We start from the raw sequence: 12,655 nt of genomic DNA, 5'->3' as shown, positions 1-12,655 counted from the left end.
TAAACATCAACATTAGTCTTTGTATAGTCTATGACGTTATTAGTTAGTCCATAACGTTAACCGTAGCTAGCGCTAGCGAATAGCTAACGTTAACTTAAAGTGTATATGTCAGGTTAACAAACATTTTTGACAAATGACTCTAAATATTGTTCTATTGTATTTAAAGTTGAAATTTTCAAGAGAAATCTCTTCTCACTACTATTTTGCTTCACTTCCCTTCATTTGTCAAAAATGATTTTTAACCTGACATAGGTTAACATTAGTTAGCGCCATGTCTGGCTGGCAACAATGAATATTACGTTATTAACTGAACTACATTAAATAGATATTAAATATTATTTTAGAAACTTGCTGGTTGTGGCATTGGTCAAAAGTTGATGCATGTTCTTACGCATTTCTCCCCACCCCTCATGTTTGTGCCCTCAAACTCATAGATTTCACCGAGCTTCTGTACTAGCAGCAGCATCTAGAATGGAGGTAAGTCGGTCAGCTGTACCACTTAGGTTAGGCTACCTACCTATGTATTAAATATCCATTGTCAAGCTGTAATATTGGAGAGTGAAATTAACTGCCAATGGAATTACTGTATGTTCACACACACTGGAATTACTGTATGTCCACACACACACACACACACACACACACACCTTGTGTGTCACAACACAAATTGAAATGATTCATTGTTGAAATATTAGCATGTCCTGTAATGTAGTTTTAGCTTGACTTTATGTATTTATTTTTTCACTTTCATTCTCTCTTCTCAGGACACCATTAGGAGACAAATCCTGACCCGGCTCCTGTCCAAGTTTGAACTTGGACTCACAAGAGAGCCTATCGATTTGGATTATTTTGAGTTTATGTGTAGGCAGGAGTTGTATTTGTGCAATGCGCTGTCAAGGCATGTTGCTGTACCGACAGACATAGTACAGGCCCTAGAGAACTTTTTTAGGCATGTGAGGGACCACCTTGAGAGGCAACACACTGGTAGTGTCCAGCCCGATACAGTACCTGGGGAGGTGGGGCGTCCCAGGTTTGATATTGATAGGGAATGCTTGGAGGAAGTCCTGGAGCTAGACCTCCCTGTTCCCTGCATCGCAAAGATGCTCAGTGTGTCAAGGAGGACAGTGTTTAGAAGGATGAATGAATTTGGTCTTTCTGCTAGACGTTACCATGCAATTGATTATGAGGAGCTGGATAATGTTGTGCGGACCATAAAGAATGAAATGCCAACTACAGGCTACCGCATGGTTAAGGGGAGGTTGCGGTCTATGGGTATCCATGTTGAGTGGAGGAGAGTGGCTGCATCATTGCACCGTGTAGACTCCCTGGGCATTCTCTCAAGACTGTCAGGCCTACGCTGCATTTTGCGAAGGACCTACTCTGTCAGGGGCCCCCTTTCTCTGTAGCATGTGGACACAAACCATAAATTAATCAGGTTGGTACTTGTGAATAATAATAGAATGGTATACATGTATAGGGTATTTATTGTGCTGGTGTAGTAATTACAGTCAAAACTTTGCCCCCAAGGTACAACATTGTGCTGTTTGGAGCAGTGGATGGGTACTCCAGGAAGGTAAATTATCGTTTTGTGTAACATGGTTTGTCTCTTGAAGTAAAAAAGATATTTTTGGTAATGTATTGTGCATGACTGCCTGAAACGTACCATAACTTAAAAGAATTTGCATTGTAATTTTATAAAATAGATAATGTGCCTCAATGCTGCCACCAACAACCTTGCTTCAACGGCATTTGCTGCCTTCAAGCAGTCTACGGAAAGATATGGCATTCCCTCAAGGTAAACCTTTTTTTTTAAATGTGAACATATTTGGCATGGGATCAGAAAGATCCACTTCATTTTGATCATTTCAGTTCAGTTCTTCACCTTAATACTTTCCTGTAAGACTGAATTTTATGTGCTCAAAGCTGTGTGGAGAGGTAAATGTTAAGTAGAGGTTGTAATGGGTCTCTTGTACTTGAGTCGGTTGTATGGCACTATCAATGTTACCAGGGCACAAGTTGCCACAATAGTGTCACCCTCTTTCTAGGGATGGGTCGGAGCCTTTAAAAAGCTGACACAGACTGTTGCCATGTATGCTGTATATTAACTTAATACACAAACACTGGTGTTCAGTGGTTTGGATGTTGAGATGTATCTAAGCCACACTTGACATGTTTACACAAATCTGACAAAACTTGTCACAAACTTTGCCATTTTGCACTACTTTATCTCCTGTGCATCATAGGGTCAGAGGTGATCAAGGCATTGAGAATGTTGACATTGCCAGGTTTATGTTCACTATGCGGGGTACCGACAGGGGAAGCTTCATGTCAGGAAAAAGCGTTCACAACCAAAGATTTGTCATGTCTGCCTCGTTCATTAATTCTCTATAACAGTGCACCTCAGTCGCCATTGCGCCTTACTTATTAAAATTCTTCTGGCTGTTGTACATTTGGCAGGGTTAAAGAGATTGTATTTGTCGTTGTCATTAGAATTGAATGTCTGTGGCGGGACATGAAGACCTGTGTCACCTCCAAATACTACAATATGCTTCGGAGTCTGGAACAGGATCAGTTGCTAGATGTTTCTTCCACAGGTTCGAACCAAAATCACTTTTACGGAGCTTGTCTGAAGAGTATTGCTAATGGCGTGAATAACATGGTCAAAAAAGGTTATTTGGTTCTAAAAACATTTATATGTGACTATTGTGCTATTTTGTGTTAGCCTTGATGCAAGCAGTCTTCAGAGGCCAAATTAATTTGAAATGTTTGACTGCCAGTACTGGCTAAAACCTAACCTTCATATTACCGAGACAGTGGATATGTATGCATTACTCATTTCATGGTTTAACCCCTGCCTTTACCTATCATGAACTCAACAGAAGACCTGTCTGTGTCCACCTGTTCTTTCTCCCCAAACTGAAGATGGGCCTTGAAAGTTTTGTGGAAGTTTGGAACAATCATCCTGTCCGAACTGAAAATGATAGAACTCCTGAGCAGTTGTGGTGGCTGGGTTAAATGACCACAGATATTGACCAGCCAGAAAACATTGAGGCAAGTTTTCTAAATATTGTTAAGTGTTAAAACCTTGTATAGTGTCTGATAATTGGGTCAGGTTTTGGAATCCTGTAACCTTGGGGGTGGTATTGTTCTATGCAAACAAGTACTATTATGTCAGATACATATTCTGGGAGGATAGACTACCAGCCACAAATGCCATGTAAAATTCTGCTTTTTCTCTTCTAGAACATTGAGGAGCCAGACATTGACTGGGATATTGCCATAGACCACAATGGTGAAACAGAAGGAGTGATTGTGGTTCCTCACATTGACTGTCCGGTGAGCGAGGAACAAAGGGAAGGTGTTCAGGCCCTCCTTGAGCAGAGCGACCCGGGCATGGCCGCTAGGGAATTGTACCTCCTATGCCGCGAATATTTGAGCCCCTCTTAACTCCCACCACACCCCTCAAGGACTCCCCCACCCACTGGTCTCTGGTGCGACCCTGATTAATTGTATTAATAAACAGCTCATTCAGTTACATCAGCCTACCTCCTTGTGTGCAATGCCAGAAAATCTATTAGTTCTCTTGTAAATAATTTATCTAATTTAACTGTGCCATTTAGGTAGCAGTCCACTAGTTTTCTGAATTGTTTCAATTTCAATAGATTCTTGGTCCTGCTTTGTACAATTAACAAAGTTGGGGTTCACTCCAATATGTTTGTAAATACAACAGTGTATGTAGAGGTACCTAGCTATGCTTTGCAGCATTTACTTATTCTGAAGTTTTTCTGAAGTAGGCCTATTAAAATCTGGCAAAACAAGATTAACAATAAAGCATTATTTGTAGGTCCAATGTTAAAACATCTACAGACATACAGCAGCAGATTTGGAACATTATTGATGTCAAAATGTATGACTTGCTCTGATATTACAGGGGACATACAACAGGGTGGTAGTTGAATGTCACATTCTACCTTGTTCCTTGGCTCTACTGTATTTAATGCAATGCAAGTGTGAATGGTACATGGAACTACCAAAATCGCTTTTAAACAATCTAGAGGCAAGTGATAACCGTAGCCTATTTTGGGGTGTATCAACATTTCCCATTTAAAATTTGCTATTCAAACTTAAACACGTTGGTAATTGCAAAAAGGTCCCTAATTTAAATAACACCTTGGTTTTACTTAAACCAATTTTGGGATGCTGTCTGTGACACTACATAGCTCTAATGGATAAATAGAATTACAAATGTAGTCGTTTTATGTACAGAATTTTATTTCAAGACAAGTTGACCGGGATAAAAATAGTAAACACATTCGGCCTTCTACCATTAACATGGCTGTGCCCACTAAACTCATAGCAACAATCTACTGGCCAAGATACATTTCTTCTAGACGACCTGTTAAAATTATCAAGGTAAACAGTTTCTTGGCAGAATCTTTACTTCGAGACAGACAGTAGAAATGTTGACAAAAGAAAAAAATAGCAGCGGAGTTGGATAACGAAGTGGTAATGGCGTCTTCTTCTTCGGGGACTGGGAGTTCACTTTCCTGGGCTTTCTGAAAGGAGGGCTGTCAATCAAATCTCGCTCTTCAGAAACGACCAATCACAGCAGAGCCAGTACCGCCCCTGGGCCCCTCCCCCACAGTGCCAAAAGTTTCGAGCGAGAGAGCAGAAATTCACTTCGCGCGGGCAGAAATCAACTTGGAGAGAACGGAGTGATTTCCGAGTGGTTGTTTGGCGCGCTGGTCACAGATTCCTCCTCGCTCGCAGCATTTTTTTCCTCGCTCGGGGAGCAGTTTCCTCGGAGTGCGCGCGCACAGAGATAATTTGCGCGCTTGCAGTTAATATCTACGTGTGAAATAATATAATACGCCCGAACGCATGTTTTATCGCGCGAGTTCTTTTTGGCACTATTCTGTCGCCATATTAGGCTACTCACAGATTCTTCGAAGCTGTAGTAGAATATCGGAGGTTGCTGATTTCCATCAATCAACTGTTCAGAACTGTTGGAGTTCGGATCCGCTTCGTCGCCAGTGTAAGATTCGACTTAGAGACGAGAGAGACATTGGTTGTAACGAACTCTTTACTTACAACTTAGCAAATTTAGGATACTCAGCCATCAGGCTCCGGCCCGTAGCCAGAAACTTATTTTGGGGGGGGGGGGGGGTCGGGCAACACTGCCGAAAGCTACCGGTAAATAAAATTCCCACACTGTATACTATAGCCTAATACCCAACCGTACGGTAAATGTCAATGTATTAATGACCCATAGATAATCATCAATGCATTAATAAATAAAAGTGGGTCTTACCTTATAAAAGCCGGTCCAATCGTCTTTTTTGTCTGTCCAGTACCTCTTCCAGCGTCACCACAATGTCTCTGTCTCCGAGAGCAATGTCAGTCCATTAAGCCGTCTTTCCGTCATGTACTGCGCATTTTGTCCTTGATCGTTCCCAGACGGGAAAAACTTCTCTCGACATGGGCACTGGTGACAGGAAGCGTGGTCAAAACGCGGAGAAGCTTGAAGATGCTTGGAAACAACTCACTGTTAGAGGCATTTAATGCCTCAATGGCATTTTGTGGAACATAAGTTGCATCTTTCCCTTTATCCCGCCAGGTGTCAATTTCTGACTTTACAACTTCCAGATGTGGTGACACTTCATCAGGATACAGGTTGGAGAGCGCTTGAGCTGAGCTGTCGTTCACCATGCTAACCTTAGATGGCAGTAAGGAGCAGAGGTTGGAGATCACATTTCTGTGTTTGCTGAAGCGTTCCTTCATCTGTGATGAATAAAAGTCAAGCATGACGATGAAAAGCTTTTTCCGGTAGTGATTTTCACAGGCCTTCAATGGATCCTCATTGCAGTCCATGCCTCTTCGTGGTCAAAATTCAACCCCATACTTGGCTGCTTGGGAAGAGGTCTTTTGGAAAATCTGCCTGAACTCCATCTCAGAGTTAGCCCTCATCTCATCTACCTGCTTAATAACAGCATCAGCAGCTGAAACGCAACTCACCAAGTCACAATTTTCCTTCTGAAGGAAGGTGGACAGGTGGTAGGTTTTTGCAAGCATCTTCTCACTCACATTCATGGACAGCATGAATTCTGCATTGTCAATTGAATTAAATTGAATTAAAGAGCTGAGTGGCTTTGACAGATGTGTCTCCTGTGAAGGTTTCACCGATTTTCTGCAGGCTGGATCGCACAGGGTCTAAAAGCTCGTTGAATGTAAATATTGCGTCGTGGCGTTCGACCCATCTCGTTTCACACAACTTCGTCAGTCGCGTTTTCTTGCAGTCGGGTAAAAGACGTTCCGTCTCGTGTCGCAGACTGCATGCAGACCGCAAAGCCGAATCATGGAAAAAAGTGCAGATTTCCGAGACAATTCCAAAGCAATTTCGCACCATTTGTACAGTGCAGCACTTGTTTAGGACCAAATTCAAACTGGCTGGCACAGTGCACATAAACTGCTTGCTTGTGCTTCTCTTTGATTTTAGCTTGGGCACCATTTAAACGGACACTCATGGCAGATGCGCCGTCGTATCCCTGGCCACGTAAAAACTGTAAAGCAACGCCTGCATTTGTCAACTGACTTTCGATTAAATTGGCGATTGCCTCCCCGGTTAACTTCTCGATATCAACAAAGGACAAAAAATCATCTCTGATTCTATATTGGCTGTCATGCTGGTTCACGTATCTGACACAGACAGAAAGCTGCTCCCGCCCTGAAACATCTTTCATTTCATCTGCCAACACAGCGAAACACTGCGCGGAGTTTACTTTCTGCACCAGTTTGTTTGTTATCACATCTCCAATTATGCTGATTATTTCATTTTGTACATCAGGACTGCAGTAGCTAGCGTGTGCTGCACATTTACTCAAGTGTTGTAACAGTACTGTGTCGCCAGATGTAGCCCTAAACCTGAGTAAAGCCCTGAAATTTCCGTCATTGTGAGTTGGCTCATTCAATGTCACTGGTGGTGAATCAATATCACCTCTCAGGGCGAGTTCTTGGCGACCGCAAAAAATCAACGTTGCAATGATGCTTTTGAGTTTTTCTGTTTTCTTGGACTCGCTTTTTTCTCTCAGAATCTAGCCTCAGTGAAGTTGCATCCATTTTATTGTTGAGAACCATTTGGAAATTGTCCGCTTTCAAACATGCATCCTTGTGATATGCCTTTTGTGCATGGTCTTTGAACGTCTCTAAAGCATGTTTCCAGTCTGAGAAGTGGACATTAATTAGCTTGCCAGCTTTTCTGTGCCCTCCCTTGCCCACATGCTCGACTGCAAACGCAACACAGTGCTTACAAAAACAACCGTCGGACCTTGTTGAGTATCCTAGCCAGCTACACTGGTCAATCCAATGACGTTGGAAACGTAGTTTACCTCCTAGTTTTGTAGGGAATGTTTGTCCGATATTGGCCGTCCAGTCCAGTGAGGATATTTCTCTTCTCTGTTCGTCTGATATTTTCCCACCAATATAATCCACAAAGTCGTGTGAAAACGTTTCCGAGGTAGAGGACGGCGGGTCTGCCAACTCTGGCTCCGTTTCCGAGGAGGAGGGTAGTGGGTCTGCTAACACTTGCTCCCGAAAATCGGTAACGTTAGTGACCAGATCATCTGTAATGTTCTTTTTTTTCTTTTTTGAGTCGGGACACGTTGAAACAAAAAAATCACTGATTTTACGAATATTAACTTTACTGCTCTTGCCTGATTTACAGGTAGCTTTCGGCGGCTCCATTGCTTTTGAAAAGCAAACTATAGATCGACCATTTAGCTAGCATAACCAGTGGCAGGTTGCTTAGCTGACTCGTCAGACCCCTGAGCCAATCAAAAGCGTGTGATTTTATTTGTTTTACGAAACAGACCAATAAGATACATCATGTTTGGAAACAAATTAACTGACAGGTTTAAGGCCTGTCAGTCACGATAGATGCAGCGTATGAGTAGGCTAGAGGGCGGTGACAAATAATCAAAACGATAACTAAATAATTATTGGTGCCATTTCAGACGGGCCGTGGGGTTTCGGGGGGGGGGTTCAGACACGAAAACCACCTACCTGGCTACGTGCCTGATCAGGCTACATCTGCGTTTCTTCCAGTTCGGCTCATACTTAACATTACTTCCTGGTCTCGTCTCGCGAGAGCCCCCCATCAAAGACTAACCAGAGAGCATGCGCATTAACATACGTAAGTCCCAATACGTTACAAAAAGCGAGCGTGTTTGTTTAACGAAGAATTCAAAAACGGTTCATATTTCTCAAAAAAAAAAAGACCCATCAGTAGCGGATAAGAGCAAGGTTGTTTGCCAAACGTGTGGAGCTCATTTTTCGATCGCTCACGGAGGACGTGCGGAGCAAGTACTAGAAGCTGCTAAAAAACGAAGTCAAATTCCTCGTATGCATAAGCACACTTGGTCAATAAGGTGGATTCTGATATCACTACGAAAATAAAGTAAATGAGGAAGCTCCAAGAATAAATAGGGAAACTGGCTGCCTGTCAATTTTAGATTTTTTTTTTTAAATCATAGGTGCGTCTTGGACTAGCACCAAGTTTTATCTCTGAGCTTTGAACCACCTACAAGTCTATTCACAGGCTGAGATCCTCACTGCTCTTTCGGCTATTCCACAGTCTAGACTAAAGACTAAAGGTAATTGTGTTTTCTCTATCAGATCCTCCAAGCTCTGGAAAGACCTGCCCAATGAGACTTAGTTCCCCAACCTGGTGACCAGTTTTAAATCACTTTCAGATACAGCTGATCTTATTTTAATTATTCTTTTTAATTGCCCTTTAGTTTTATTCTTAATTGGTCTCAGTTTTATCTTTTGCTTTTCACAGCACTTTGTGACTGCTATAAAAACTGGTCTACATATGCTATAAAGGTCATAACATTACAGAAACAGCTACAGTATTAAATCATCCTAAAACATTTAATACCACATTTCTTCATTCTGTTCACAATGTTTTGTCCGCTAACCCTCCTCTCAATAGTAGTCATTAAATAAAACATCCACTCGCCGCAAAAATGGTCACTTTTGCCAATGATTATGTTGAGATATAGTTTGTCAAGGAAGGATTTGTCCTCCTGTTACATAGGAGGACAAATAGGTACCCAATATATTTGATGCCATCTACCAATATCCATGACAGTGTTGCCCATTCCTGTTGTTTCACAACGTTGCCAATGTGATGTGATCTTGTGTCTCGTCTTCACCCACCTGTGTTTATAATAAGAGCCATCTGAGTAAAAAATACCTGCCCCCAGTCATGCAGAGGGCAGGTTCCTTATCAAAGCACTCTTATCAACGTTTGGTTTCTCTCCAATGCGTCCAGTTGAGGATGCATTTATCAGTATATCGATGGACAAACAGCCCTTAACATTGACATGCTATGGTTAAAACACACACACACACACACACACACACACACACACACACACACACACACACACAAGCATATCAGTACAGACACTATCATACTTGTTTCCTCTTTTCTTCCCTCCTGAGTTGGATATGTGCAGTAGGTTACAGAATCAGTCTTTCTGAACATCTCTTTTCAGTGAGCCGTTGGTGTCGATGCACCATCTCAACTGAGATGTGTTTTTCATGTTTCTTCTTCTGAGAAAGCCACTTTATTTTGTCATTGCAGAGGTTACAATGACATTTGTTCACTGCATGTAACCCATCCTATTGTATAGGAGCAGCGGGCAGCTGCAGGGTCCGGGGACCAACTCCAGTACTTATTTTCTTCTTCCCAGTTCTTCTTTCCATTGCCTTGCTCAGGGGCACAGACAGCAGTATTAACCCTAACACGCAGGTCTTTTTGATTGTGGGAGGAAACTAGCGCACCCGGAGGAAACCCACGCAGACACAGGGAGAACATACAAACTCCACACAGAAAGTACCTGGGACGGCCTGGGGTTCAAACCCAGGACCTTCTTGCTTGCAGGCAACAGTGCTAACCATTGGGCCACCATGCCATTCTGTCATGGGTTCTTACAGTCATCACACTCAGATGTATCAGAGCTTGGAACAGTTTGTGACACTGTCTTCAGTGATGGGCTACTTACCATTAAGAGTGCTAAGTGTAGGTGCACCTACAAAGTCACAGACAAGTCAAGTCACAGTCATCCATACATCCATTATCTGAACCGCTTATCCTGCTCTCAGGGTCGCAGGGATGTTGGAGCCTATCCCAGCAGTCATTGGGCGGCAGGCAGGGAGACACCCTGGATAAGCCGCCAGCCCATCACACTGGGCCATTACACATACACACACACACACACACACACACACACACACACACACACACACACACACACACACACACACACACACACACACACACACACACACACATATATTCATACCTTTAGTATGGCTGATTCCCCTGACCTCCCACAGTCGAAACCGGAGCCCTGGGAGGAAACCCACGCAGACACGGGGAGAACAGGCAAACTCCACACAGAGGACGACCCGGGATGACCCCCAAGTTTGGACTACCCTGGGGCTCGAACCCAGAACCTTCTTTCTATGAGGCGACTGCGCTAACCACTGCACCACCGGTCAAATCTAGTCAAGTCATTTTTATTTGTATAATCCAATATCAGAAATTACAAATTGGCCTCAAGGGGCTTTACAGCAACACAACATCCTGTCAACAGTCACAGTAGGTGGGTTTCCATGAACCTGGTTAATGTGCAATTAGAAATTGCAAACTAAAGAACGAGTAATGGAAAAATGTGAATTTTGATAAAACTCTCAAAAGTCTTGATGCATGCTCAATATTCGAGGTAAGGAAATGTTTCATCACTCATCTAAGTGACCTCTTCAGTCTCAGCTGACTGCAGGTATCCCCACCCTTATAAACAATACAGTAGTATAATCAGGGGTGCACATAATTTTTTTGGTCTGGTTCTCAAAGGAGCACCTGAGGTTCTTGCTTGGTGCTCACCTTTTTTTAAATGCATTTTTCCATGACCCATCCACCTCACAAAATGAACAAAATATGAGGGATACGTGGATAACATTACATGTACTTTAATTTCAATTGAAAATGAATAAAAGCAGTAGGTTACAACAAAATGTCTGTTCTTTAAAGTGCCATACATGTGACTTTCAAATGAAATGACTGCTCTTCAAGCACTGAAAACTAAATATACAAATGACTGCTTTTTCAAACACTGAAAACCAAATCAAACTCACAACAGATACTGCTATTTAAAGCACTGAAAGTCCTGTTATCCTACAGGACATCATCGTCATCTTCATCACTCCCCTCCAGACTGTCTTCCTCTATTTCAAAAACACCAGATGTACTAGGCCTGCTCCTTTCTCGCTGCTTCAGCCTACGATTAGCTGTTTGCATCCACAAGTCTACTGCTGGCTTTGGGTCAAAGGTTTCTGTTGTGAACTTAGATAAGTGGATGTGCATTAGAGATGAGAGGCGATAGGCTGACAGGCAGGATCTGTACTTGTTTTTTATTATATTCAGGTGTGAAAATCCCCTCTCACACGCAGCGCTGCTCAAGGGCAGTGTAAGAGACAGCAGAAGGACTTTCTGAATGTTGGAGTAACTGCCTGGGTTGCTGGTGTTCACTACATTGACTAGATCATGCACAGAGGAGGCTGCCAAACGTTTTCCAGCTTGCTTTAAACGCAGCCACTCTCTTAAAGTTTAATCTTTGTCAACATGCATGCTGGCCTCATATTTCTCAAGGATGTTACTAAGTGTTGTGTTGCCAAAACTGTGGAGGTCTTTCATTTCATCAGGCCAAGTTGTAGGATCAAAAATCAAAAAGTGATCGCATGACTTGAGGGATTCATATCTGCTTTCAAATTCAGTAATTAAAGCTCTCAACACATCAATCTTATCCCTGTCAGCTTCAGCATGTGCCACAGTCTCCTCCTCCTCCTTCACACAAGATTTGGAAATGTTTGCAATAGCATTGTAAGAGGGCGACAGATGTATTCTTGCCCCCCCCCCAGGTTCAGGGATGGTTATTACCTCTTCACATAGATCGCCTCTTTCACTCCCCGTTTGTTGTGTATGTTCTTATTACACACGCACATTCAACCTTAGCCAAATGTTGTCTTAATAGAGACACAGACGTGTTGTTATGAGGATCTTAAGCTTAGCTCCATTTTTGCTTTTACTTAGTCAACTCAGGTCACATAGCCTCCCTCACAGCATTGATGTTCACATTAACAGCGGCCATAACAACCTGGAGTTGAACACACTCAAAACAGTGGAGATGACAGTGGACTTCAGGAGGAGTCCCTCAACACTGCCCCCCGTCCTCACTCCAACCATACTCAACAGCATGGTGTCTACGGTGAAAATCTACAGATTTCTGGGTTCCACAATCTCCTGGGACCTAAGGTGGGCATCCAACATAGACACAATCATCAAAAAGGCCCAGCAGAGGATGTACTTTCTCCTCCAGCTCAAAAAATTCAACTTGTCTCAGGAACTGTTGATTCGGTTCTACAGTGCAATAATCCAGTCTGTCCTCTGCACATACATCGCTATCTGGTTTGGTTTGGCCACCAAACAGGGCAGGGACAGACTACAATGGACAGTTAGGTCTGAAGAGAAAATCGTTAGTGCCAACCTGCTCTCCATTCAGGACTTATACATCCCCAGACTCAGGAAACG

The sequence above is a fragment of the Lampris incognitus genome, chromosome 7 (genome assembly GCF_029633865.1).
Source record: "Lampris incognitus isolate fLamInc1 chromosome 7, fLamInc1.hap2, whole genome shotgun sequence".
NCBI classification, from domain to species: Eukaryota; Metazoa; Chordata; class Actinopteri; order Lampriformes; family Lampridae; genus Lampris; species Lampris incognitus.
This window is presented reverse-complemented; position numbering follows the sequence as displayed.